We start from the raw sequence: 27007 nt of genomic DNA, 5'->3' as shown, positions 1-27007 counted from the left end.
GACGGATTTTGTTGTCGGAATGTCCGACCGTGTGTACAAGGGCTTAATGTGCAAAAGAAACAAGTTTGTGTGTTTACCATAGAATTGCCAATTTGGAAAATTACAACAGTTGGAACATTATCTGCAGAACGTACTACAAGGTAACACTCTACTAGGGACCAGCCAAATATTACTGAAGCTCTTGTTACCGATTCTGAGCCCCATGGTTGAAGTCAATGAAGCCAAATGTTAATGTAACGCTAGATTTTGATTGGTTCTTTTTTGATTGCTTGGTGTGGAGACAGCTGGGCACACAGAATTTTCCACACTCTCTGGCTTGATAAATAGTCCAGAGAATGTCTTTTATTGCTGCTTAAACTTGGATGGAGGTGGGGGGAACACAGGATACCAAAAAATAAGGAACTGTAAGCAATTAGAGGACACTTCTTCTGCCAGCTTATTTCCCCCCTTGTCATAAAGCGTAGGAGGTAGATGACACTAAGTTCCTACAAAGATTTCTTCTGAACGAGTATTACTTTAGGGCCATGTTGTAGAGCTGAGCACGGTGCACAGTCACTAAGGTTCTATTATCATTAATATTATTATTATTATTATTTTGTGTTTCAATAAGCCTTCATTCTTAGCTCCCACATTCACGTGATTATTATTATTATTATTATTATTATTATTATTATTACTATTATTATTAATAGTTTGTGTATCAATAAGCCTTTATTCTTAGCTCCCACATTCACATGATTATTATTATTATTATTATTATTATTATTATTATTATTATTTTGTGTATCAATATGCCTTTATTCTTAGCTCCCACGTCCACATGATTATTATTAATATTATTATTATTATTATTGTTACTATTACTAATATTATTATTTTTTTGTGCATCAATAAGCTTTTATTCTTAGCTCCCACGTGCACGTGATTATTATTATTATTATTATTTCTAATACTAATATTATTATTATTGTTATTATTATTATTATTATTATTATTATTATTATTATTATTATTTTGTGTATCAATAAGCCTTTATTGTTATCTCTCACATGCATGTGATTTATATTATTCTTATTATTTTGTGTATCAATAAGCCTTTATTCTTAGCTCCCACGTTCACATGATTATTATTATTATTACTATTACTAATATTATTATTATTTAGTAGCAGCAGTAGTAGTAGTAGTATTTTGTGTATCAATAAGCCTTTATTCTTAGCTCCCACATTCACATGATTATTATTATTATTATTGTTATTATTATTATTATTATTATTATTATTATTATTATTATTATGTGTATCAATAAGCCTTTATTATTGATTTATTATTGTTATTATTATTATTATTATTATTAGTAGTAGTAGTAGTAGAAGCAGTAGTAGTAGTAGTAGTAGTAGTAGTAGTAGTAGTATCAATAAGCCTTTATGCTTAGCTCCCACATTCATGTGATTATTATTATTATTTTGTGTATCAATAAGCCTTCATTCATAGCTCCCACATTCACATGATTATTATTATTATTATTATTTTGTGATCAATAAGATTTTTTTTTTAAGCTACCACATTCACGTGATTATTATTATTATTACTAATATTATTATTATTATTATTATTATTATTATTATTATTATTATTTTGTGTAACAATAAGCCTTTATTCCTAGCTCTCACATTAGTGTGATTTGTATTATTATTATTATTATTATTATTTTGTATATCAATAAGCCTTTATTTTTAGCTCTCACATTCACGTGATTTGTATTATTATTATTCCTATTATTATTATTATTATTATTACTATTATAATTTTGTGTATCAATATGCTTTTATACTTCGCTCCCACGTTGACGTGTAGTAAGCCTTTTCTTTGAAGTATAGATGAGAAGGACATGCTGAAGTGTGAGCAGGTCTGGCTGTGACAGCATGGCCGTCCCCCAGGCTTGCTCTGGCTGGATTCGCTGTTGGTGATGATCATTTTTAGCTTACACTAGATGAATCATTTTAGTTTTGCAAGGAAACAATTCAGCCTCCTCGTCTTTCCCCGGAGATTGGCTTTGATGCTGTGGTAAGGCTCCCTATCTTCTCTCCTCCTCCTCCTCCCTTGCTCATCCCCGCTCTCCGGAGACCTGCACTTGTAGCCTATTGCATGTTTGACTGCAGACAGTCTCGGAGAAATGTTTGATCACAACACACACACGTTCCACAGCGATAACCAACATGACTGCAAACAGCTTCGCTGCTCGCCAGCCCCCAATACGCCTGGATTTCAGCTGCTCTGAATGGGCTCTGGACCTCTTCCAGGGATTCCAGCTCTTCCACGCTCAGTTTTAATTATTTGATGCTTATTGAACAACTGTTGGGGACTTCGTATGAGTTATTCGTATGAGATTTCTGAAATTCCACAAAGGATGGAACAGTGCGGCATGGGAAATGATAACTTGGGGGTCTTGTACGCTTACCGATTTTATGAACCAAGTCGCCTAAGAAGTAGAGCTGATTATCTTCCAACCAAGGGTAAGTCACTGATACAATACTCTGTACTTGGGTTTGTCTAAAACTCACCATACATCTTACAATTTGGCTATACAATCTTCTTTTAACTGGCTATACACTGTAAGATTTCATTTGTTCAACTCCATGGGTTGAACAAGAGAAATCTATCAATTTCCCCATCCATGTTAAACGATGTGGATAGACAAATATTTCCTGCTGGCTAATAGATTCTAATAGCTAGCACCTGATTGGATGCAGTCACTATTCAGCTGATAATTTTCAGTCCGGCCAAATCGATTTTTCAGATTGAAGGATGTTGAGTGGAAGGGGGCAAACAAAAAAGCCACCCAAAGCTGAAATTTTGGCTGGTTCCTTCCTGAAATTTGCTCCGTGTATGGTCAGCTTTAAGTCCACAGTGAAATCTTTGTACAATCAACTTTAGCGAAACAAAAACAATGTAATATAAGGACCTACCTAAACTATCCAATCGATTTGTACAATCAACCGCAGACTTACCAAACTTTGTATCAGACTTACCAATCTTTGTATCATTGACTTAAGATTTGCTCGAACTATGTAATGTACGGACCTACCTAAACTATCTAATGAATTTGTAGCCATGCAATCTTTGTACAATTAACCTTAGATAAATTAAAACTATGTAAAACAAGGACCTACCTCAACTATTCCATCAATTTGTAGCCATATAATCTTTGTACAGTTAACTTCAGACCTACCAAATCTATGTATCATAAGGGCCTACCTAAACTTTCTAATTCATTTGTAGCCATGCAATCTTCAAACAATTAACTTTATGTAATTTAAAACTATGTAATATAAGGACCTACCTAAACTATTCAACCAGTTTGTAGCCATGCAATCTTTGTACAATCAACCGCAGACTTACCAAACCTGTGTATTATAAGGGCCTACCTAAACTATCCAATCAATTTGTTGCCATGCAATCTTTCTACAATCAACCTTAGATAAATCAAGACTATGTAATACAGTATAAGGACCCACCTCAACTATTCCATCAATTTGTAACCTTGCAATTTTTGTATCATTGACTTAAGATTTGCTTGAACTATGTAATGTACAGACCTACCTAAACTATCTAATGAATTTGTAGCCATGCAATCTTTGTACAATTAACCTTAGATAAATTAAAACTATGTAAAACAAGGACCTACCTCAACTATTCCATCAATTTGTAGCCATGCAATCTTTGTACAGTTAACTTCAGACCTACCAAATCTATGTATCATAAGGGCCTACCTAAACTTTCTAAGTAAAATGTGCACCTACCTAAATGTTCCAATCATTTTGTATCCAATCAATAATTGTTGCTGTATCTAATGGAGATAGGACAGTCAGATTGTAATGGGTGGGGTCATCTTTGGGCCAATGTCTTTCCAGTAATCCTGTTGACATCAATACGATTGCTAAGAGAGCACAGAAAAAAGTAATCTGCTTCTACAATGTTGTTCCTTCAATAGACAAAACTATATATATATATATATATATATATATATATATATATATATATATATATATATATATATATATTTACAGCTCAAGGTGAAGGGGGTGGGGACCAGGTTCTGCATCAGGTTCTGCATTTGGCCAGCTAAGTATGTAGCTACGCTGTAAGTACCGGAGAGCTACGGTAGATAGTGTGAGATGTCCCTAAAGTTGGCAACAATTTTTTCGATTATTATTATTATATAGGATTTACATTGTGCCAACAGTTTGTACAGCACTTTACAATATAAAGGGAGAAAATACAGCAACAATACATGTCAATACAAGAGGGTTATGAGGGCCCTGCTCCTTGGAGCTTACAATCTAATAGGGAGATTCTGCTTGGATATGATCAGTGGAATGTGTTAAATGGTAGCACAAGGGTAACATATTCTTTAATACAAGGGTATTGAAAAATATGTTACCCCAACATTTCATTTTCCTGATATGTGCCGGTTTTTCCATGTACTTGTGTTAAAATGTATCATGTTCTCTTTGTATTTATTCCTTTGTGTGAAACAAGGACCTACCTCAACTATTCCATCAATTTAGCCAGACCTACCAAACCTATGTATCATAAGGGCCTACCTAAACTTTCTAATTCATTTGTAGAAATGCAATCTTGAATGAAACACATTCCTATTTCAAACTGACCACAATAGGCATGAGAGCTCATCCATCCCAGCATGATTGGTTTTCTGGCTGTGCTGGGAGAACAGCCTGCCTGTCCTCCGATAACTGTGCTGACATGCGCCTCTGCACAGCCATTCACTGGGAAGACTAGTGCACGGCTTTTTCTCCTCCCCACCTCTCCAAGCCTCCTATGCAGCTGAAAACAGAAGTCATGTGATCACTTTTAAAAAAGAAAAAAAAAGTGGTCATAATGTTTTTTTTATAATCGAGTTGAGATCAGGATTCTGTGCAGGCCAGTTAAGTTCCTCCACCACAAACTCGCCCATCCATTTCTTTATGGACCTTGCTTTGTGCACTGGTCCAAACCATTTGGTGCAAGAGGGATTTTGGTGCGGGGTTGTTTTTCAGGGGCTGGGCTTGGCCCCCTTAGTTTCAGTGAAGGGAACTCTTAAGGCGTCATCATACCAAGACATTTTGGACAATTTCAGGCTCCCAACTTTGTGGGAACAGTTTGGGGATGGCCCCTTTCTGTTCCAACATGACTGCGCACCAGTGCACAAAGCAAGGTCCATAAAGACATGGATGAGTCAGTTTGGGGTGGAGGAAATTGGCTGGCCTGCATAGAATCCTGACCTCAACCTGACAGAACACCTTTGGGATGAATTAGAGTGGGGACTTCGAGCCAGGCCTTCTCATCCAACATCAGTGCCTGACCTCACAAATTCTCTTCTGGAAGAATGGTCAAACATTCCCATAGACACACTCCTAAACCTTGTGGACAGCCTTCCCAGAAGAGTTGAAGCTGTTATAGCTGCAAAGGGTGTGACAACTCAATACTGAACCCTACGGACTAAGACTGGTTTCAAACTAGTCTGATGTGAAATTCCAGCTCCGGTTTCTCTGCAAAGAGAAAAAGCAGCCGTTTAGTGGTTCCTCTTCATTGTAGCTGCGGATCAGCTGACCTGGGAGAGGGGGAGATGTGTTCAGAATGGAACGCATCTGCAAATCAGATGCCTGGAAGATTATGTGCCTGCAATTCTCACTGCAATGCCTAGAAAACGCACACGTTTTTGGACACTGCGGAGTGTGAATGCAATGCACATATGTGAACCAGATTAATTCAAACGAATAGATTTTAAAATGTTCTGTGAATTGGATGCAGTGTAATGCGGAAAAAGGTTCCTGCACCACTTCTGCAATGCAGCACACCACGACATAAGGCACAGTGCCTTGAAAAAGTATTTATACCCCCTTAACATTTTCCACATTTTGTCATGTTACAGTCAAAGTTGTTTTATTGGGATTTTATGTGATAGACCAACACAAAGTGGCACATAATTGTGAGGTGGAAGGAAAATGATAAATGGTTTTCAACATTCTTTACAAATAAATATGTGAAAAGTTTGGGGGGCATTTGTATGGCGCCCCCCGGAGTCAATACCTTGTAGAACCCCCTTTCACTGCAATTACAGCTGCAAGTCTTTTTGGGGATGTCTCTACCAGCTTTGCACATCTAGAGAGGGACATTTTTGCCCATTCTTCTTTGCAAAATATCTCAAGCTCTGCCAGATTGGATGGAGAGCGTCTGTGAACAGCAATTTTCAAGTCTTGCCACAGATTCTTAATTGGATTTAGGTCTGGACTGTAACTGGGCCATTCTATGAATATGCTTTGATCTAAACCATTCTATTGTAGCTCTGGTTGTATGTTTAGGGTCGTTGTCCTGCTGGAAGGTGAATCTCCACCCCAGTCTCGTCTTTTTCAGACTCTAATGGGTTTTCTTCTAGGATTGCCCTGTATTTGGCTCCATCCATCTTCCCATCAACTCTGACCAGCTTCCCCGTCCCTACTGAAGAAAAGCATCCCCACAACATGATGCTGCCACCACCATGTTTCACAGTGGGGATGGTGTGTTCAAAGTGATGTGCAGTGTTAGTTTTCCTCCACACATAGCGCTTTGCTTTTAGACCAAAAAGTACAATTTTGGTCTCATCTGACCAGAGCACCTTCTTCCACATTTGCTGTGTCCCCCACATGGCTTCTCGCAAATTGCAAACAGAACTTCTTATGGCTTTCCTTCAACGTCTTTCTTCTTGTCACTCTTCCATAAAGGTCAGATTTGTGGAGAGAATGACTAATAGTTGTCCTGTGGACAGATTCTCCCACCTGAGCTGTGGATCTCTGTAGCTCCTCCAGAGTTACCATGGACCTCTTGGCTGCTTCTCTGATGAATGATCTCATTGCCCGGTCTGTCAGTTTAGGTGGACGGCCATGTCTTGGTAGGTTTGCAGTTGCGCCATACTCTTTTCCATTTTTGGATGATGGATTAAACAGAGCTCCGTGAGATGTTCAAAGCTTGGGATTTTTTTTTTAGAACCTAACCCTGCTTTATACTTCTTCACAACTTTATCCCTGACCTGTCTGGTGTGTTCCTTGGTCTTCATGAGGCTGTTTGTTCACTAAGGTTCTCTAACAAACCTCTGAATTTAATTACACACAGGTGGACTCTATTTACTAACTAGGTGACTTCTGAAGGCAATTATATAGTTACATAATTAGTAAGGTTGAATAAAGACACCAGTCCATCCTGCTGAACCTGAGTGAGTGTCTACAATTGTCCCTATCCCTGTACATTGCACACTCACATCGGTCCCAACCCTCAAGGAGCCCACAATCCAATTCATATACTAAGGCCAATTTTGGACAAAAGCCAGTTAACTTATCAGCATGTCTTTGTAGTGTTGGAAGAAACTGGAGTACCCGGAGGAAACCCACACAGGCACAGGGAGAACATGCAAACTCCAGGCAGGTAGTGTTGTGGTTGGGATTCCAACCATCGACCCTTTTTACTACTAGGTGAGAGTACTAACCACTACACCACTGTGCCACCCAAAACAAGTGGGCAGCACTGTGATGCCCACTCAGTGGAAATGGTTCCACTAGATTTTAGTATACATTTGCAATGAGGTGCCATTTGTTTGTGCGATGCATAAATGGATGTAGAAAAAATGTGTGTTGAAACTCCTATTACTGCAATGCATTACAAAGCCCTAAAGCCCAACTCTAGGTTCCGTTTTCTTTTTTTCTTTATCAGTTTCTGCTGGAGCTCCAAAAAAAAAAGAAGAAAACAAGCTCTGACTGCAGTACTATGCTCCTCTCTTGCATGTCTCTCTCCTGCAATAGTTCCCTTCCACCACTAGATGCCCCCAGTTGTCCAGGTGGAATGATGCCTCATGGCATTCAACCCAGAAGACTGAGGACATACTGTGAGTGCAGGGTGTTACAAACCCAACCGTCATGCTGCCCTGCAGTCACAAATAGTGATGCAGAGAGCGTTATTGAATGATGCCTGGAGTTTTTTTCAGCCTAGAAGCCTTTTAAGACATAGGAGACTTAGTAGGTGTCATGGACCTGCCCACCATGGTGCCCTGCGGGGAGTAAGAGGAGGATGGCCATGGTCCTGGAATTGGGTTGAACCTCAGATAAAATGTATACAGACTTGGCTATAAATATCATATTATCACCATGGTATATACTATAGCAGTTGTTATGTCACTAGCAGCTTACTGTCACACCAAAAATGTACACCATGGAAGTGTTGGTGTATTTGCAATGTGACAAGTTATTGGTGCCAGAAAAGAAGGTGCCAAGGTAGAAAGGATATGTTTCCATCGATGTACAAATTTATTTTCAACACTAACATCAGCCCCACAACTTCATTGCCAAATGTCCCTTTTTATGGCTTGCAGTTGTCCCATCTTACAAGTTGCCCATCAATGACATGTCCCACCAGATGGGGGCAGCACACATGTTGGTACAACACATAAAGGGGCACCGCTATTTTTTCCTATCATAGGAAAATACCTTCCTATTTTATATAGAAACGCCGACACTATTTCCCCCTAGCTTTAATATATTCTGATCAAGAGCCCATTCACCCCAGCACAGTCCACCCTGATGTGTTAAACACATGCTTTATTGAATGTTGGTTCACTCATTAACATGCATTGTGATTGTGCTGCCTATTCATTTGAATTTGCTGCCCAACAAACCACAAGGGAACAAAAAAGTGCTCATGAAGCAAATGCACACTGCTAATTGTTTGTGCATTGCTGCCCTGCAACACTGGTGACCTGGGAGGGTGTGTTTTGGTGCCATTCAGAGTGCAATAATGTAAATGGCCCCTAATGGAAATATAGGACTTTGCACAGTAAAACCTCCTGAGAACATACGACAGTCTTTCCCAACCTCTTTAACATGAAGGAACCCTTGACATAACTTTCACGTCTTTTGGAGCCCTTATTTGTAATTTATATATCTACAGCTCCTGGTACAGTAGTGGGATGGCCAATGAGCCTTGCATTGGTTGTCATTTGGATGAGTGATCCTTATGTTAGTGGTCAATAAGAAGAATGCCCCTTACATTGGTGATCAGTGGGAAGAATGCCCCTTACATTGGTGGTCAGTGGGAAGAATGCCCCTTACATTGGTGATCAGTGAGAAGAATGCCCCTTACATTGGTGGTCAGTGGGAAGAATGTCCCTTACATTGGTGGTCAGTGGGAAGAATGTCCCTTACATTGGTTGTGGAAGAATGCCCCTTACATTGGTGATCAGTGGGAAGAATGCCCCTTACATTGGTGATCAGTGGGAAGAATGACCCTTACATTGGTGATCAGTGAGATGAATGCTCCTTACATTGGTGATCAGTGGGAAGAATGCAGCTTACATTGGTTGTCAGTGGGAAGAAAGCCCCTTACATTGGTGGTCAATGAGAAGAATGCTCATTACATTGGTGATCAGTGAGAAGAATGCCACTTACATTGGTTGTCGGTGGGAAGAATGCCCCTTACATTGGTGGTCATTGGGAAGAAAGTCCCTTGCATTGGTGGTCAATAATAAGAATGCTCTTTACATTGGTGATCAGTGGGAAGAATGCCCCTTACATTGGTTGTCAGTGGGAAGAATGCCCCTTACATTGGTGGTCAGTGGGAAGAATGTCCATTACATTGGTGGTCAGTGGGAAGAATGTCCATTACATTGGTGGTCAGTGGGAAGAATGTCCCTTACATTGGTGGTCAGTGGGATGAATGCCCCCAACAGACCTAAAAAGATCATTGGGTCAGTAGTTACTTATCTGAGAGGCTGTAGTTGCCTATTGCTCAAGGAACCCCTCGCAACCTCTAGAAGAACCCTGGTTCAAAAATGTTGACAACAAGTATCTGTATATCTAAAAGCATAAGGATATGATTATGGATTATAGCCTACTATTACAGAGACAGTTATTCTGAACTGCAACTGCAGGCTTAATGGCCATCATAAGTGCAGTGCATGGGAACTATGGCTTTTATGGGCTATGGCTTGGGGTGCAAGGTATGAGCAAAACCAAAAAGTATAGTAGAGACTTCTAAAACCAGAACTAAACTGTATCTGAACACCACAAACCAGAAATGCTATTTAATTATTTTTTTTATATTCAAAGCAGACTCCTCCATCCATTCATTTCCCTATGCTTTATTTTTTTGAGAAGTCGCTTTGAAACCCCCCCCCCCCCCCCCGCCACCAGCATTTCTAGCAGAGGCCATCTTGAGTAAGGGCAGATGATTTATGTAGGATTTACTTTCTGCAATCCATCTGCCCTTAGTTCGGGCATGCAGGTGGAGTGTCATATTTTGCTCCCCATCGTAGAATGCTCCGGAAAGGGTGTTGCGGCCAGAAATTTTGCACTGCGCATGCGCATGTAAACACTTGCGCCATGCGTTCCAAAGTATTTGCGGCAATGCAGACCACTGAAACCGTCAGATAATTCCCTCCCCGAGCCACGGTTACTCGCTCTCTCTCCGCCGCTCTCCACTCCATCTAAATTTTAACGTGACTTCCGGAACATTATATGACGGTTTTATTGAACTGCATTGCCGCAAATCTTTTGGAACACATGGAGCAATTTCTGCCTGCGGCGTCACTTCCGGAGCATTCTACTATGGGGAGCAAAATATGACACTACACAGGCAGGAAGGTGTGCTTAGCTAAGAAAGCCCATTTTCCACATAAAAGAAAGCAAATGACCATGAAGACTCCAGGGGTGTATGGCATTATTATGGCCTAGGCCAGGAACCAGAAAGCAACTTAACCACTTAACAACCGACCCATAGCCGAATGACGGCTACAGAGCGGTTGCTTAACACTGGGAGGGTGTACAATGACGTCCTCACAGAATCCCGCTCTCGCGCGCCCCCCGGGGAGCGCACCCAAGAACACCAGTGACTGCCGGAACATGGTAAACGCCTGCTCATCGCGGAGCGATCACTTGTAAACCAACCTCCCTCCCCACTCTGTACCGATCGGTACATTGTGAGAGGGGAGAGATCGGTGGCAGCAGCGCTGTGGGCTAGATCTGTAGTGCCCACAGCGCTGCTCTGTAACAATTGACTCTGCAATACCCTGCCAATACTCTGCAATACCCTGCCAATACTCTGCAATACCCAGCAATACCCTGCCAATACCCAGCAATACCCTGCCAATACTCTGCCATACCCAGCAATATTCTGCAATACACAGCAATACCCTGCCAATACTCTGCAATACCCTGCCAATACTCTGCAATACCCAGCAATACCCTGCCAATACCCAGCAATACCCTGCCAATACTCTGCAATACCCAGCAATACCTTGCCAATACCCAGCAATACCCTGCCAATACTCTGCCATACCCAGCAATATTCTGCAATACACAGCAATACCCTGCCAATACTCTGAAATACCCAGCAATACCCTGCCATACTCTGTAATACCCAGCCATACTCGGTGATTCCGTGCAAGACCCAGCTATAATCTGCAATGCTCAGTGATACCCAGCCATACTCGGCCATGCTCGGCCATGCTCGGCTGTACTCGGCCTCTATATGTGGCCAGGCTGTGGAAGTCTCACACATGTGGTATCACGGTACTCAGGAGGAGTAGGAGAATCAATTTTGGGGTGTCATTTTTGGTATGTACATGCTGTGTGTTAGAAATATTGTATAAATGGACAACTTTGTGATAAAAAAAAAAATGCATTTTAACCACTTCCCGCCTGCCAGCCGTCATATGACGTCCTTGACTTTGTGCGGGGATATCTGAATAATGCCTGCAGCTACAGGCATCATTCAGATATCAGCTTTTTCAGCCGGCGATTCCCTTCACCATAAGAATGATCATAGCGGCTGTTCCGCTGCTTGATCATTCTTACGGGATCCCCCCTCCTGCCGCCCTCTGGTGCTTCTACCAACTCACAGCTACGATCAAAGCCAGGATCTTTTTTTATTATTTTTTTTTTTATTTCAGGCTTCCCAGCCTAGAGGTGGGATGTGGGGTCTTATTGACCCCACATCTCACTGTAAAGAGGACCTGTCATGCCATATTTTTATTACAAGGAATGTTTACATTCCTTGTAATAGAAATAAAAGTGATCAAAAAATTTATTTTTGGGGAAAAAAGTGTCAAACTAAAATAAATAAAGTAAAATGAACAATGAAAAAAATATTTTTTTTAAAGCCCTCCTGTCCCTTTGTGCTCACATACAGAAGCGAACACATACGTAAGTCCCGCCCACATATGAAAATGGTGTTCAAACCACACGTGAGATTTCGCTGCGAACGTTAGAGTGAGAGCGATAATTTTGGCCCTAGACCTCTCCTCTGTAATCAAAACATGTAACCAGTAAAAAAAATGTAAAGCGTCGCCTATGAGGATTTTTAAGTAGTGAAGTTTGGCGCCATTCCACAAGTGTGTGTAGTTTTTAAGGGGGACATGTTGGGTATCTATTTATTCGCCATAACTTCATCTTTCACATTATGCAAAAACATGGGGCTTTACTGTTTTGTTTTTTTTAAAGCACAAAACAGTTTTTTTTCCCCAAAAAAACATGTTTCGAAAAATTGCTGCACAAATACCGTGTGAGATAAAAAGTTGCAACGACCACCATTGTATTCTCCAGGGTCTTTGCTAAGAAAATCATATATAATGTTTTGGGGTTCTATATAATTTTCTAGCAAAGAAATTATGATTTTTACATGTAGGAGAGAAATGTCAGAATTGTCCTGGGTACTCCAGAACGCCTGAAGGTGCTCCCTGCATGTTGGGCCTCTGTATGTGGCCACGCTGTGTAAAAGTCTCACACATGTGGTATCGCCGTACTCGGGAGTAATAGCAGAATGTGTTTTGGGGTGTAATTTGTGGTATGCATATGCTGTGTGTGAGAAATAACCTGATAATATGACAATTTTGTGGGTAAAAAAAAATCTTGAATTTGCAAAGAATTTTGGGAAAAATATACAACTTCAAAAAACTCATCATGCCTCTTACTAAATACCTTGGAATGTCTTCTTTCCAAAAATGGGTAATTTGGGGGATATTTGTACTTTTCTGGCATGTTAGGGTCTCAAGAATTGAAATAGGCCGTCATTCCTTCAGGTGTGATCAATTTTCAGATATTGGCGCCATAGCTTGTGGACTCTATAACTTTCACAAAGACCAAATAATATCCACCAATTTGTACTTATTTTTACCAAAGATATGCAGTAGTATAAATTTTGGCCAAGATTTATGAAGAAAAATTGCTAATTTGCTAAATTTTATAACAGAAACGAAGAAAAATTCATTTTTTTACAGAATTTTTGGTATTTTTTCTTTTATAGCGCAAAAAATAAAAAAACCGAGCAGTGATTAAATACCACCAAAACAAAGTTCTATTTGTGTGAAAAAAATGACAAAAATTTAATATGGGTACAGTGTTGCATGACTGAGTAATTGTCATTCAAAATGTGAGAGCACCGAAAGCTGAAAATTCCCGGTGGTCAAGTGGTTAAGAAATGTTAAAAAAAAAAAAAGTTTAAACAAGTATTTATAATACATCGTACTATCTTATTAATGCTAGCAGTGTAAGGATTAAAAATAGTTCATGTTGATTGAAAGAGTTTAGTTTCTTTAAAACAGAAGCTAACTGCTTGTGCCAGTTTTATTAGAAATCCACAAAATAGGACATCTACTGTATCCCTCATTTTAGGATGGTGGGAGGGGCCAGGATTTATTTTCCGTTCAAAGTGAAAGGGAATAACAATTAGGGTCTATTTAGACAATGGCATTTTGGTAACGCACAGTTAAACATGCGTTTTGTCACTCATTACCGCCATGAACATTAATACAAGTACTCATAAAAACTAATTCTGAATGGCATCCCTAAGCAGATTACCAGCGCACCACAACACACAGATGTAAAGTATTTGCTAAAATCGTTTTTACTTTAATGCTCTAGGTGTGTTGACAGCCCCATTCAGAATAAATTAGTGGAATTTCTGTAAGGGCTTATTTGCATATATACATTGCAGGAACATACAGTGTCGCACAAAAGTGAGTACACCCCTCACATTTTTGTACGAATTTTTATCTTTTCATGTGACGACACTAAAGAAATGACACTTTGCTACAATGTAAAGTAGTGAGTGTACAGCTTGTATAAGAGTGTAAATTTGCTGCCCCCTCAAAATAACTCAACACACAGCCATTAATGTCTAAACCGCTGGCAACAAAAGTGAGTACACCTCTAAGTGAAAATGTCCAAATTGGGCCCAAAGTGTCAATATTTTGTGTGGCCACCATTATTTCCCAGCACTGCCTTAACCCTCTTGGGCATGGAGTTCACCAGAGCTTCACAGGTTGCCACCGGAGTCCTCTTCCCCTCCTCCATGATGACATCACAGAGCTGGTGGATGTTAGAGAACTTGCATTCCTCCATCTTACATTTGAGGATGCCCCACAGATGCTCAATAGGGTTTAGGTCTGGAGACATGCTTGGCCAGTCCATCACCTTTACCCTCAGCTTCTTTAGCAAGGCAGTGTCACAGAACACATTGGCATTCATGGTTCACTCAATGATCTGTAGCTCCCCAGTGCCAGCAGCACTCATGCAGCCCCAGACCATGACACTCCCACCACCATGCTTGACTGTAGGCAAGACACACTTGTCTTTGTACTCCTCACCTGGTTGCCACCACACACGCTTGACACCATCTGAACCAAATAAGTTTATCTTGGTCTCATCAGACCACAGGACATGGTTCCAGTAATCCATGTCCTCAGTCTGCTTGTCTTCAGCAAACTGCTTGCAGGCTTTATTGTGCATCATCTTTAGAAGAGGCTTCCTTCTGGGAGGACATCCATGCAGACCAATTTGATGACTTCTGAAGCAATGCTGGCAGCACTCATTCCTCTATTTCCCAAAAACAATCTCTGGATATGACACTGAGTATGTGAACTCAACTTCTTTGGTCGACCATGGCGAGGCCTGTTCTGAGTGGAACCTGTCCTGTTAAACTGCTGTATGGTCTTGGCCACCGTGCTGCAGCTCAGTTTCAGGGTCTTGGCAATCTTCTTATAGCCTAGGCCATTGTTATGTAGAGAAAAAATTATTTTTTTCAGATCCTTAGGCCGCGTACACACGCGGGGACTGTTCGCCCAACTTTGTCCGTCAAACAGTTTCGGCAAACAGTCCGCTCAAAATTAGCATGGACGGACATGGCCACACACGACGGACAAACAGTTTGCTGAAACCGTGCGCGATGACGTGAACGGCACGTACGACGGGACGAAAAATACGACGTCCTATACACTGCATTATAACTTTCGGCGGGAAAATCCTTTCTGAGCATGCGCGCAACTTTGTTTGACGAACAAGCCTACACACGAGCGGACTGTTCGCTGAAACAAGGTTTCAGCGGACAGTTTTTCGGAAATTCCGAAAAACCTTGTCCGTCAAACTGTCCGCTGAAACTGTCCGCTGAAAGCCCACACACGGGCGGACTGTCCGCCCAAACACTGTTCAGCGGACAAAGTTGGGCGAACAGTCCGCCCGTGTGTACGCGGCCTCAGAGAGTTCTTTGCCATGAGGTGCTATGTTGAACTTCCAGTTTTTTTTTTTTTTTTTTTAAAAGCCAGTGGCGTGTGAAACACACCCAAAAAAACTCCACCCTATGCCAAAAAAAGTGCACACACTTAAAGAGTGAAACACAAAACGTGCAACGGGTGTACTATGGGCCTCCTGAGGGTGGACCTTACCCTGATCCCCCAGGGCGAGGCTCCAGACAGGGACTGAGGTACTCACTGTGGCCGTCTGGCTGAAACCAGATGGACCCCGTTCTCTGGAGGGTCTGCTGAAACAGACCCACCCAAGTACTTGGTGGGGCTCCCCCGAAGGGAGACCACATAAGAGAGTGTGAACCAAGCAATAAGGCCATGTCCACCCCCTCCCAAGACTTTCAGGGTAGACCAGAGGACCTACACCCTTCCCGTCACACAGTGTCAAACAGTGTACACATCAAAGAAAAAAATACAAAAAAGTGACAAACAGAGAGTAATAAACAAAAGAATTGTGGAAGAAGGAAGAGGAGGTAAGTGAAAGTGACAATTGTGTGGGACAATGGCTGGTCCTCCGGCCAGGAATAAAAAAAAAATCTCTCTGTTCCTAGCCAAAATTCCCGGCCCAAGAGGCAGGTGTGGAAAAAGTACGTATGGTGCAGTGACCAAGGTTCCAACACAACTCGAAGTGTCTCTCCACACAGTGAGAATTATGGCACCCCTGGACTGCCACTTCAGGGACACATGCATCCCGGGCTTTTTTCCAACCCCGGCCCACAGCCAGAGCAGCATAGCCCCATTCCAACCAGGAAGGCATCAGAACACCATAATAGCTTATGGGAAGAACACCTTGATGCTAGGACTCCACCATCGCTGTAATTGCTCCCGCCTAATTACATTTGGGAAGTACTAGCCAATTCCCCTCAATAGTGACCAGTATGAGAGAGTGAGAGCGAAAACACCTTGTAACACTAACGAGTCACATGGTACCGTGGAGGGAAAATGGCTAATTGGGCCCAATTTGGAAATTTTCACTTAGGGGTGTACGCACATTTGCTGCCAGCGGTTTAGACATTAATGGCTGTGTGTTGAGTTATTTTTAGGGGACAGCAAATTTACACTGTTATACAAGCTGTACACTCACTACTTTACATTGTAGCAAAGTGTCATTTCTTCAGTGTTGTCACATGAAAAGATAGAATAAAATATTTACAAAATGTGAGGGGTGTACTCACTTTTGTGAGATACTGTGTGTGTTTGTTCTGCAGATGTGTTGCAAAGCATGGCAATGTACCATAGTGCAGTGCCATAAAAATGTTGTTGTGCGTCCGATTTGGGGGGGGGGGGGGGGGGGTTGGTGCATTGGAAGCTCATTGATTTCAATGGCCTGCCTTAAGCACCAGGTCACAGCAGAAACCTGTGCAATTCACATGCAGTGCAGCGTGGTGCGATTTGAGCAAATTCATTTTGAATACAGCTGAATCGCACTGGACTGCAGCAAAAGCAGTGCATGTGCTACAGTAAAGATCACACTACCAAAGGATGGTATGGCACTGCATTTGTGAACTGCATATGGGGTGTTGTTAACCCCTTGGTGCCTAGGGGTGAAACAAATGTTAATGCCTAAGCAGAATTTTGCAACTTTGACAAGTGTTAGTAAAACCGCACATATCATCACAACTACTTTGTGCATCCAGGTGGATAATACCTTGTTTTTTTTTTCAGGACAAATTGGGCTTTCATTTGTTGGTAAATGGTATGTTTTTTTTTTAATTATCAAAGGAAACCTGGGCAAAAATAGATTAAATGTAGCTGTATATTTCTTGCTACTGCCATAATTTACCACCAAAGAACAACCAAAAACACATTTTCCTTTTCCTGACGATCTTAGCGATACCACATACAGTATGTGTATGTTATTTGTTGTTTGTACCTATAGTACAGCCCAAAAACAACAGTGTGCATTTTGCATTTTTTTTTTTATCCTGCCTAAAACACACTGACACTAAGCCCTTGTACACACGGTCAGACATTCCAATGGAAAATGTCAGATAGGACCGCGTTGTCGGATAATCTGACCGTGTGTGGGCTTCATCGGACTGTTTCCGTCGGAATATCCGACCGACAACGTTTTAGAGCTGGGCTGTAAAATTTTCCGACAACATGATCCGATCGGACATTGTAGAGAATTCCGATCGGACAAAGTGCCACGCATGCTCAGATCAAATAGACCAAAGCTATTGGCTACTAGCCTGAACGTAGTCCCGTCCTAACGAAATAACGTCATCACGTTCTGAACGATCGGATTTTCCGACAACTTTGTCCGACCGTACAACACCAGTTTCGGACAAAATCCCTCTGATGGATTTGATTGTCGGAATGTCCGACCGTGTGTACAAGGGCTAATGCTTGATTCACACTAACGCGTTTTTTGATGCATTTTGCATTTTGCAGAAATGCAGGGAAATTTTTTAACATGGGTTCCTATGTTCACATCAATGCATTTTTGTGCCTCTGCGTTTTTGGAAAGGGTCGGGAACTTTTTTCATGCAAAAATGCAGCGTTTTGCATGTAATAGAAGTCAATGGACCCGCATCCAAAGCGCAAGTACCGGGTTTTTCCTGCGATTTTGCCGTAATTTGCTTTTTGCAGGTTTTATTTGCAGTTTTTTTTTTCATTTTTTTTACACTGTAAATAGCTGGTTGCTAAGCAACCACACTGTAAAAAAAATATCATAAAAAAACGTGGCAAAAACGCGGTAAAAACGCGTGTCAAAAAACACAGCAAGCATTGCAAAAAGCACTGCAGAAATGCTCAAAAGCAACATGCATGGATGTGAATCAAGCCTTAATGACACTGATACTAATTAAAGTGGATGGCCACCCTAAAAAAAATAAAAAAATAAACACCATTAATATTCTTAAAAAAATGTAAAAAAAAAAACATTTGAAAAAAAAACGTTTTTTTTTACCTTACCAGAAATCCCTGTTGCTCGGCAGTCTTCCTAATCTGCCTCTTCCTACTCTGCAGTGATCTTCAGTCTTCTCCTCCTCGTGTTGTCTTCTGGGTAATGGGGCGCGCTGTGCTCTGGGAACTGTGTGTTTTCTAACACAGCGCGTCTCATTCACAAAGCGCTGCGTGACTCGCGCATGCGCAGTAGGAAACAGGCAGTGAAGCTGCAAGGCTCCACTGCCTGTTTCTCTTAGTGAGGATGGCGGTGCTGGAACCTGACAGCCAAAGGAACGGGTCTTTCAAAAAAAACAGGGACTTTCAAAAAAAAATTTCCATGCTGGAACACCCCTTTAAAAAAAATATATATTTTTTTTTAATTCCACCCAAAATATGTTGACCTTGACCTTTGACCCCGACCTTGACCCTAACACTAACCCTGACAAAACCTTATTCTTGTTATTTTTCTTCTTTTTTTTTTCCTCTCTCTCTTTATTTTTTATTCTTTATTTTTAATTGTTTATTTATTTTATTTTTATTTTTTTCACACACACACTTGTTTGTTTTATACAATGTATCTTCCTCTTCATTCAGGAGAGGAAGTAAACACAGGGGGTGGGCTACACAGTGACCGATCACTGTAATTGCCAATCAGAGGCTATCACAGCGATCGGGTGACCCATAGCTCCCAACTGTCCCCGATTTCGAGGGACTGTCCCTGATTGGTGAGATTGATCCCATGTCCCTCTGTCCCTCTTTCCTCCTCATGTGTCCCTCATTTTGGTCTGATCCATATAGTTGTATATAAAATGCACTTTTTATCTTTCAAAAAGTGTTTCCCAGTGCTAAACCTTTCTTTCAAATTCTAAATTGCTGCATTTGTAAATATTAAAAGCTGATATAAAGGAATAGTAGTGGTTAAAAAAAAAAAAAGCCCTTGTGGATTTAATTAACCTTTTTTTTTTTTTTGGTTAATTCTCCTTTAAGGGGGTGTGACAGGGGGCGTGTCCTATGCCTACATACATGCTCTAGTACAGTGATGGCGAACCTTGGCACCCTAGATGTTTTGGAACTACATTTCCCATGATGCTCAACTACACTGTAGAGTGCATGAGCATCATGGGAAATGTAGTTCAAAAACATCTGGGGTGCCAAGGTTCGCCATCACTGCTCTAGTAGGTGTCCCTCATTCCCATCTGAAAATGTTGGACGGTATGGGTGACCCGGAACCGTGAGTCAGTCCTGGGACCCCCTACAGAGAAATACCCAATTCCATACGACTGCATACATGTGTACGGTAGGAGGGAAGGGGTTACGTAACATTGTCACCCGCTGCAGATCGCAGCAGCAGTGCATTTGAAACACGAGGCTGGAAGAAGCGCTAACGGAATGTGGGCTTCCCGCACCGCATTCTGGTGTGAAAGGACCGCAGCGTACGTTAACCACTTAAGGACCGGAAGGATTTACCCCCTTAATGACAGAGCAATTTTTTTTTTTTTTTGCGATACAGTACTGTGTCGCTTTAACTGACAATTTGTGCTAGTGTACGCAAACAAAATTCACGTGTTTTTTTTCCCCACAAATTGAGCTTTCTTTTGGTGGTATTTGTTTTATTTTTATTTTTTATTTTTTTACACTATAAACAAAAAAAGACCAACAATTAAAAAAAAAATATATATATATTTTTTACTTTCTGCTATAATGAATAATAATAATAAAAAAAATTAATTCTTCCTCAGTTTAGACCACACTATATACTTCTACATACTTCTACATATTTTTGGCAAAATAAAAATTACAATCAGCGTATATTGATTGGTTTGCGCAAAAGTTATATCATTTACAAAATAAGGGATAGATTTATGGCATTTATGTAGTTCCCCCTCTCCTTCAACCTGGGAACCGACTGCTGCCTCCATGGGCTATTTAAGTCAGATCGCAGTTCTAAATTTCACTTTTCACTGTTTTCAATTTTCTCTCCCAGGATTTCATCAACAATTAGTATTTCATCATGTGTTGCTCAATCTTATGCAAGAATGTGAAACTGCCGTGCATTTTCATCATAGTGACATCATTAACCCCTTCATGATTGCTTGTCCGCAGGTGAAGGATTGTGCGGTCGGGGGGAGGGGGGGGGGGGCGGGATTAGCTCAGGTGTGTGGATGATACCTGGCACTGAATTATAGAGGAATTTGGAGGTTATTTGAGGATGAGGGGAGGGGAGTGAAGAGGCTCAGGAAGCGCATTGTGTGGACGGTGTACTCATGTGGAGCTATTCGATTACCGAGCGTAGTACAATACTACATCCAGCAACTGGAAATCCTCCCATGTCTCCTCTGTAAACAAATAAAAACATAATAGAGTTACTATGGAGAAAAACTACTGAAAATTGAAACGCAATTGATAAAAAAAATGCTTTTTACGTATAAATTTGTAGCTTTTAAAGATGACCGATCCATACGTCATCGCTTTCTGATAGGAAAGATGAAAGTTAAACGCATCTATGCTTCTTTTCACAATTTCCTTCATACTTGTGATGAGCCTGTCTATATATATATATATATATATAAATATATATATATAATGTATATACATACATACCCATAGCTCCCAACTGTCCCTGATTTTGAGGGACTGTTGGGAGCTATGTATATATATATATATATATATATATATATATATATATATATATATATATGGGCACAATTGTGAAGTGGAATGAAATCTATTGGATTTTTGAAACTTTTTTAACTAATAAAAAAATGAAAAGTGGGGCGTGCAAAATTATTCGGCCCCTTGCGTTAATACTTTGTAGAGCCACCTTTTTCTGCGATTACAGCTGCAAGTCGCTTGGGGTATGTCTCTATCAGTTTTGCACATCGAGAGACTGAAATTCTTGCCTATTCTTCCTTGCAAAACAGCTCGAGCTCAGTGAGGTTGGATGGAGAGCGTTTGTGAACAGCAGTTTTCAGCTCTTTCCACAGATCCTCGATTGGATTCAGGTCTGGACTTTGACTTGGCCATTCTAACACCTGGATACGTTTATTTGTGAACCATTCCTTTGTAGATTTTGCTGTATGTTTGGGATCATTGTCTTGTTGGAAGATAAATCTCCGTCCCAGTTTCAGGTCTTTTGCAGACTCCAACAGGTTTTCATGCAGAATGGTCCTGTATTTGGCTGCATCCATATTCCCCTCAATTTTAACCATCTTCCCTGTCCCTGCTGAAGAAAAGCAGGCCCAAACCATGATGCTGCCACCACCATGTTTGACAGTGGGGATGGTGTGTTGAGGGTGATGAGCTGTGTTGCTTTTACGCCAAACATATCGTTTTGCATTGTGGGCAAAAAGTTTGATTTTGGTTTCATCTGACCAGAGCACCTTCTTCCACATGTTTGGTGTGTCTCCCAGGTGGCTTGAGGCAAACTTTAGACGAGACTTTTTATGGATATCTTTGAGAAATGGCTTTCTTCTTGCCACTCTTCCATAAAGGCCAGATTTGTGCAGTGTACGACTGATTGTTGTCCTATGGACAGACTCTCCCACCTCAGCTGTAGTTCTCTGCAGTTCATCCAGAGTGATCATGGGCCTCTTGGCTGCATCTCTGTTCAGTCTTCTCCTTGTCTGAGCTGAAAGTTTAGAGGGACGGCCAGGTCTTGGTAGATTTGCAGTGGTCTGATACTCCTTCCATTTCAAAATGATCGCTTGCACAGTGCTCCTTGGAATGTTTAAAGCTTGGGAAATCTTTTTGTATCCAAATCCGGCTTTAAACTTTTCCACAACAGTATTACGGACCTGCCTGGTGTGTTCCTTGGTCTTCATGATGCTCTCTGCGCTTTCAACAGAACCCTGAGACTATCACAGAGCAGGTGCATTTATACAGAGACTTGATTACTCACAGGTGGATTCTATTTATCACCATCAGTCATTTAGGACAACATTGGATCATTCAGAGATCCTCGCTGAACTTCTGGAGTGAGTTTGCTGCACTGAAAGTAAAGGGGACGAATAATTTTGCACGCACCACTTTTCAGTTTTTTATTTGCTAAAAAAGTTTAAAATATCCAATAGATTTTATTCCACTTCACAATTGTGTCCCACTTGTTGGTGATTCTTCACAAAAAATAAAAATTTTATATCTTTATGTTTGAAGCCTGAAATGTGGCAAAAGGTTGAAAAGTTCAAGGGGGCCGAATACTTTCGCAAGGCACTGTATATATATATATATATATACACAAACACAAACTGTCCCTGATTTGGAGCAATGTCCCTCTGTCTCTCTTTCTTCCTCATTTTGGTCTGATCTATATAGTTGTATATAAAATGCACTTTTTTTCTTTCAAAAAGATTTTCCCAGTGCTAAACCTTTTATTCAATTTCTAAATTGCTACATTTGTACATTTTAAAAGACAATATAAAGGAATAGTAGTGTTAAAAAAAAAGTCCTTGTGGATTTAATTAACCTTTTTTTGGGTTAATTATTCTTTAAGGGGGTGTGGCAGCGTGTCCTGTGCCTACATACGTATGTTGGTAGGTGTCCCTCATTCCCATCTCAAAATTTTGGGAGGTGTATATGTATATATATATATATATATATATATATATATATATATATATATATATATATATATATATATATATATATATATATACACATACAATATATATAAATATAAAATCCCATTAAAATATATTTAGTTTTTTTGTTGTAAAATTACAAAATTTGGAAAATTTCAATATATAATTATATATATATATATATATATATATATATATATATATATATATATATATATATATATATATATATATATATACACAGTGCCTTGAAAAAGTATTCACATATTCACACCCTATGAAATGTTCCATTCCAACCAAAAACGTCAATGTATTTTGTTGGGATTTTATGTGAACACAAAGCAGTACATAATTGTGAAGTGGAAGGAAAATGATAAATGGTTTTCAAACTTTTTTACAAATAAATATGTGAAAAGTGTGGGGTACATTTGTATTCAGCCCCCCTTTACTCTGATACCTTTAACTAAAATCTAGTGGAACCGATTGCCTTCAGAAATCACCTAATTAGTAAATAGAGTCATTAGAATAGTGATATTTGATGGTGTTTTGTTGCAGCTTTTTCACTTCTTTATTTAAATTTCCCTAGCGCAATATTTTTTTCTTATTTTTATATGTGTGTAATTTAATCTCAGTATAAATACAGCTATTCTGTGAAGCCCTCGGAGGTTTGTTAGAGAACCTTAGTGAACAAACAGCATCATGAAGGCCAAGGAACACACCAGACAGGTCAGGGAGAAAGTTGTGGAGAAGTTTAAAGCAAGATTAGGTTATAAAAAAAATATCCCAAGCTTTGAAACATCTCACAATCCATCATCCAAAAATGGAAAGAGTAAGGAACAACTGCAAATCTACCAAGACATGACTGTCCACCTAAACTGACAGGCCAGACAAAGAGATCAGACAAGAGGCCCATGGTAACTCTGGAGGAGCTGCAGAGATCCACAGCTCAGGTGGGAGAATCTGTCCACAGGTCATTAGTCGTGCTCTCCACAAATCTGACCTTTATGGAAGAGTGACAAGAAGAAAGACATTGGTGAAAGAAAGCCATAAGAAGTCCTGTTTGCAGTTTGTGAGAAGCCATGTGGGTGACACAGCAAACATGTGGTAGAAGGTGCTCTGGTCAGATGAGACCAAAATTGAACTTTATGGCCTAAAAGCAAAACTCTTTGTATGGCGAAACACTAACACTGCACATCACCCCGAACGCACCATCCCCACCGTGAAACATGATGGTGGCAGTATCATGTTGCGGGGATGCTCTTCTTCAACCGGGACAGAGAAGCTAGTCAGAGTTGATGGAGAGATGGATGGAGCCAAATAGAGGGCATAGTTACATAGTTAGTCCGGTTGAAAAAAGACACAAGTCCTTCCAGTTCAACCATAACAATCTAAGCCCTTGTACACACGGTCGGAGATTCCGACAACCAAATCCGTCGGATTTTGGCCGACGGATCTTGTCCGAAACTGTTGCATACACACGGTCGGACAAAGTTGTCGGAAAATCCGATCTTTCAGAACGTGATGACGTAATTTCGTTACGATGGGACTACGTTCAGGCTAGCAGCCAATAGCTTTGATGTAGGAATTTGATCTGAGCATGTGTGGCACTTTGTCCGATCGGAATTCTCTACACATGATCGGAGTATGTCCGATCGGAGCATTTCCGGCAAGTTCGAAAATTTGGTCCGACGGATATTCCGACGGAAACAGTCCGATGGAGACCACACACAGTCGGAATATCCGACAAAACGCTCCGATAGGACACATTCCGACGGAATCTCCGACCGTGTGTACAAGGGCTAAAGGCAATCTTAGAAGAAAACCTGTAAGCCCTTGTACACACGGTCGGAGAATCTGTCGGAATACGTCTTATCGGACCGTGTCGTCAGATAATCCGACTGTGTGTGGTATGCATCGGACTGATTCCGTCCGAATCTGTCCGACCCAATTTTCCAACATGTTGGAAATATTTCCCGACCAACTGGGCCAGACGGACCTAATTCGGTCATGTGTAGAGGATTTTGATCGGACCAAGTGCCACGCATGCTCAGATCAAATTCCTACATCAAAGCTATTGGCTACTAGCCTGAATGTAGTCCCATCATAACGAAATTACGTCATCACGTTCTGAAAGATCGGATTTTTGCCAACTTGGCCCGACCGTGTGTATGCAACAGTTTCGGACACAATCCGTCGGACTAAATCCGAGGGGCAAAATCCGACGGATTTGGTTGGCAAAATCTCCGACCGTGTGTACGTGGGCTTAGAGGCTGCAAAAGACTTGAGACTGGGGCGGAGGTTCACCTTTTAGCAGGACAACGACCCTAAACATACAGTCAGAGCTACAATGGAATGGTTTAGATCAAAGCATATTCATGTGTTAGAATGGCCCAGTCACAGTCCAGACCTAAGTCCAATTGAGAATCTGTGGCAAGACTTGAACATTGCTGTTCACAAACGCTCTCCATCCAATCTGACAGAGCTTGAGATATTTTGCAAAGAAGAATGGGCAAAAATGTCACTCTCTAGATGTGCAAAAGCTGGTAGAGACACCCCCAAAAAGACTTGCAGCTGTAATTGCAGTGAAAAGCGGTTCTACAAAGTATTGACTCCGGGGGGCGCCATACAAATGTACCCCACACTTTTCACATATTTATTTGTAAAAAAAAAATTGAAAAATATTTATCAATTTCCTTCCATTCCACAATTATGTGCCACTTTGTGTTGGTCTATCATCTGTTAAGGAGACCTGCCAATACCTCTTAGTGAGATTGAAGGTGGTAATGTGACTGGTGGGACCAAATCTATTTTATAAACTCATCTACTTAGTTAAGTTTAAATTCTGAATATATTATTTTGTTTTCTGAAGTTGCTGCAGAACCTCAGGCTGCCATCTTGCTTAGGGATGAGCAGTATGGAACTTGACTACTCAATGTTTGCTGGTGAAAATTACCCCATTAGGATTTCTCGTTTAATTCATGACAGCTATTACCTGATAGAAGACAACTTGAAACGAATCTCTTGGGATTTATATTTATAACCGAAGATCAGCGCAGTGGTATTAAACGCTGTCCTTCCAGTCCGCCAGCATCTGTAATGACGGTATCGCTGGCAGCATTGATGTTATTAATCTTGCTTAATAAAAGAAACTGCTCTCTTTTCATGTATGAGGACTGCTTAAATCAACAATCATTCTGTCAAGTCTGCCGAATGTTAATACTAATATAGGTGTCGATTAAAGTTTTTCTCGCGGCTGCTAAGGATTTGGCCTTCTGTCACTGCCTCTTCTTCAGAATTAGAGAGACATTTGTTGGTGTATAGATGGACCATCCACAATTTTATCGGCATTTTTATTCACACACTGTGTTTCTATTTTGGTATAAGCAACAGATCCTATTCACTGAATGGGGGAAGAATCGGACATTTTTGGGGACTTTTACCACTTGCATCTCAACCCCCCAGCCCCCCACCCCTCTTGCCCAGACCAATTTTCAGCTTTCAGTGCTGTCACGCTTTGAAGACAATTTCGCGGTCATACAACACTGTACACAAATGAAATGTTTATATTTTATAGGTTTCAGAAGGAAACAACTCAAAACAACTCCATGGTAAGCTTACGGACCTATACAAAAATAACTTTTTCAGAACTTTACAGCAGGACCTGCATAGGTGGGATGTACCTACCATCTCCTGGTCTGGACGGTCTTCTATTCTCAAAATGTAGGTGCTTCCCCGTCTGCTGTATAATCTGCAGACTATCTTGATCTGCTTGCCGCCTTCTTTTTTCGCAGCATATAAGAGGATGTGTAGGGCTTTTCTATGGGGAACCAAAGCGGCACAAATTGGATGGGCAAATACTGGTGTTGCCAAAATCTAGGGGAGGCATTGGCCTTCCTGATCTGCAGGGTTGTTTACTGGGCTGTTCATCTGGGGCAGGTAGT

General features: G+C 40.7%; 1 protein-coding gene across 10 annotated transcripts in view; it reads left to right on the top strand.

Moving 5' to 3' along the window:
• TENM4 (teneurin transmembrane protein 4) overlaps window positions 1-27007 on the top strand; it is a 2098843-nt gene that overhangs the window by 608706 nt on the left and 1463130 nt on the right. The window contains exon 1 of one of the 10 annotated variants that reach the window (XM_077451383.1): window positions 2133-2515. The exons of 8 other annotated variants lie outside the window; for them this stretch is intronic. The gene's annotated coding sequence lies outside the window, so the exon portion shown is untranslated. Of the gene's footprint in view, window positions 1-2132; window positions 2516-27007 lie in introns of those variants that run through there. One more of the 10 variants, XM_077451393.1, reaches the window with a different exon arrangement.

Source organism: Lithobates pipiens, unplaced genomic scaffold (assembly GCF_037356315.1).
Source record: "Lithobates pipiens isolate NorthernLeopardFrog02 unplaced genomic scaffold, aLitPip1_a1.2 Scaffold_23, whole genome shotgun sequence".
NCBI classification, from domain to species: domain Eukaryota; kingdom Metazoa; phylum Chordata; class Amphibia; order Anura; family Ranidae; genus Lithobates; species Lithobates pipiens.
Note: the sequence above shows the minus strand (reverse complement) of the source record. Positions and strands in the feature narration are given on the sequence as shown.